This window comes from Rhinopithecus bieti, unplaced genomic scaffold, assembly GCF_001698545.2.
Source record: "Rhinopithecus bieti isolate Rb0 unplaced genomic scaffold, ASM169854v2 scaffold_47418, whole genome shotgun sequence".
Classification (NCBI taxonomy): Eukaryota; Metazoa; Chordata; class Mammalia; order Primates; family Cercopithecidae; genus Rhinopithecus; species Rhinopithecus bieti.
In genome coordinates, this window is record NW_016819951.1 from 2,648,423 (window position 1) to 2,651,537 (window position 3,115).

The 3,115-nt window shown below is 38.8% G+C and overlaps 1 pseudogene; it reads left to right on the forward strand.

Annotated features, from left to right (window-relative positions):
- Positions 1 to 2,654: 2,654 nt before the first annotated feature.
- On the forward strand, positions 2,655 to 3,115 carry LOC108520123 (60S ribosomal protein L22 pseudogene; annotated as a pseudogene).

Below are 3,115 nucleotides of genomic sequence, written 5' to 3' on the forward strand. Positions count from 1 at the left end.
TCCTTGGCTATATAATACAGTTCTAAATAAATAAAATACAAAGTGATGCCTGGAGCTAGCCAAACACTGGCTCTCAAAGCCACTAGGACTATCAGAGTTGTCCTCTAGCCTAGGAAGACACACAGAGAGTTTCAAGTTTAAAAAATCCCAGGAATATTACCTGTAGAAGACCAGTCTCCGCATGGATTCCCAGTGGGGAAGAGATGGGCGCATGACCTGGCTGGGGGCATAGCATTTGGCAGAGAGGAACTGGAAAAAGAAGGAGATGATGACCTGACCCTTTGAGAGCAGGTCCTGGCCAAGTGCATTCTCTAAGGTGAGATGCAGAAAGGCAATCCATGTGGCCAAGAAAGGTGCAGTGATGTGTACCAGAAAGAAATTCAGATGACGGATAAAGGCTGAGTGAGAAAAACGGATGTGAAAGGAGGGAGGCAGAAACCTAGAAGACAAGAGTCCCCACAAGAACTTGGTATCTCCTCACCTAAGCAAGCATTGATGTGTCCCCCACACTAGGACCCAAGCGGGATTGTAGTGGTGGGCTGGACCCATGTCTGCCTCCTCCTCAGGCCTATACCATCCCACAGCCCAGGGCAATCAAATAAATAAGAGAAGTAGATGGATGAGGAGGCAGAACACATTCTCCTGCTGTATCCCCAGTGATAACAGTAGCAATGAAGAAGGAGGAATTTGAGTGGGCTTTAATCTCAGTTCAATAGTATCATCATAGGAACTCCTCTCCCGTGTGTAGAAGGAGATACTCCCTGACTCTACCCAACTAACAGCAAGTAGGAATGTGACCCCAAGTGTGGCTAGGTATTTTAATTTTTCCGAAGTTTTAACTACGGATTTTATGTGACACTTTCCAATTTTTTAATGTTTTTAACTATGTTAATAAAATTTTAAACATTGTGCTGGCTCCTACTATGTGAGCCAAAGAAAACAAACCACAGGGCTGGCAGCTTGAGACTTCTACTCTAGGTTCAGGATCCTGTTCCACCATCACCTGGCCATTTGTAGCTTCTCACTTCCATTTTGTTCTGAGGCTTAAATCAGAACGACTTGAAATCAGTTCCATTTTGCTTTGAGGCTTAATTCAGATTATGCACATCAAGGGTTTAGCTTAGTTTCTGGCACATAGTGAAGGCAGTTAATAACTAGTGCCTAGTATCTGTAAAGAACTTCTGAGGTTTATTTCCAACTATTATATAGGGATTGAATCACAGGATGCCCCCAGAGACAACACATCTGAAACAGGGCTCCTCTCCCTCATATGATATGATTCCCTACCTCTTCATTTCTGTTTCACAGCTAAGATTTATGACACTTTCATTTTACTTTGTCAATGCATGAAACTCAAAGTGGTTGCACAAAGGAAGTAAGAAAAACAAAACACAAACAAACAAACAAACAAAACAAAAAAAAAAAAACGCCAACCGAGGCAGAAGTATAAGTTGATACACGTTTTCTAGAAAGTAGTTTGATCATGCTTAGCAAAAGACTAAAAAGAATTCATATGCCTTTTGACTCAGCTATTCCATTTCAAGGAATTTAGCCTAAGGGAAAAATGATGGTTTTCATAAAGGCTTAGTCCCAAAAATGTTTATGACAGTGTAGTCTATAATAGAAACAATTAAGGAAATTAAATGCCCGTAAAGAAGAGATTGGTTGCAAAAGTTATGCTGCACTAGAAAGCTGATTTTTCTCCATCACAGCCCCCTCATTACTTTCAGAGCACTTATTATGTTAATCATGTCTCCTGCAGTAAACTCCAGGAAAGCAGGGTCCTTGTCTGTCCTGTTCACCATTGTATACACCATTGTTTATGAGCTGGCACACAACGGACACAAATGAATATTTAAATACATACAAGACAGTTTATGTAGTATGATTCCATTTTTGTAAAAAAAAAAAAAAAAGCCTATGTACGTTATTAGTGCTTTCCCCTAGATAGGGTCAGCAAACTAGACCCTGGACTCACTAAATAAAGTTTTATTGCAACACAGCCACACTCTTTCTTTTACATGTTGTCTATGGCTGCTTTTGTACTAGAATGGCACAGCTGAGTAGCTGCAACACAGTTTGTGTTGCCCACAAAGCTAAAAATATTCACTATGTGGCCCTATAGAGAAAAAGTTTGCAGACTCCTGCTTTAAATGGTAGAAGTTTCTTTTGTGCTGTCTAATTCACATAAACACACGCACACGTGTATGTATGTGTGTGTGTGTATTTAACAATGAACATATATTACTTTTGTAACCAGGAAAAGTTAAAGTTATTTTTGCAAAAGAAAGACAGGAATGAAGGAACAAAGAAAAAAGAAAAGAAAGGAGGGAATTATTTATTCATGTTTACCAGTATAGAAAAATGTCCACAGCAAGCAAAATTTTAAGTATGGTATGAACAGGATCGTTATATTTTTGTAATGTCTGGATAAAGAACTGAAAGGAAAAAACGGTTAGCATGGCTATATCTGGGTAAGGGAAATACAAATGGCTTTTATTTCCTTCTTTGTTCTTAGTTGTATTTTCTCAATTTTCCAGAATAAACACGCTTTACTTTTGTAATAAGAAAAAGAGAAAATAAGCTATATTGAAGATAGAGAAAAAAAAATGTCAGTCTACATAAAAAGCAACAATGTTAACTCCGTTGCCGCCATGGCACCTGTGAAAAAGCTTGTGGCAAAGGGGGGCAAAAAAAAGAAGCAGGTTCTGAAGTTCACTCTTGATTGCACCCACCCTGTAGAAGATGGAATCATGGATGTTGCCAATTTTGAGCAGTTTTGCAAGAAAGGATCAAAGTGAACAGAAAAGCTGGGAACCTTGGTGGAGGGGTGGTGACCACCGAAAGGAGCAAGAGCAAGATCACCGTGACATCCGAGGTGCCTTTCTCCAAAAGGTATTTGAAATATCTCACCAAAAAATATTTGAAGAATAATAATCTACGTGACTGGTTGCACGTAGTTGCTAACAGCAAAGAGAGTTACGAATTATGTTACTTCCAAATTAACCAGGACGAAGAAGAGGAGGAAGATGAGGATTAAATTTCATTTATCCAGAATATTTTGTATGAGTTCTTGAATAAAACTTGGGAACTAAAAAAAAAAAAAAAAAAAAAA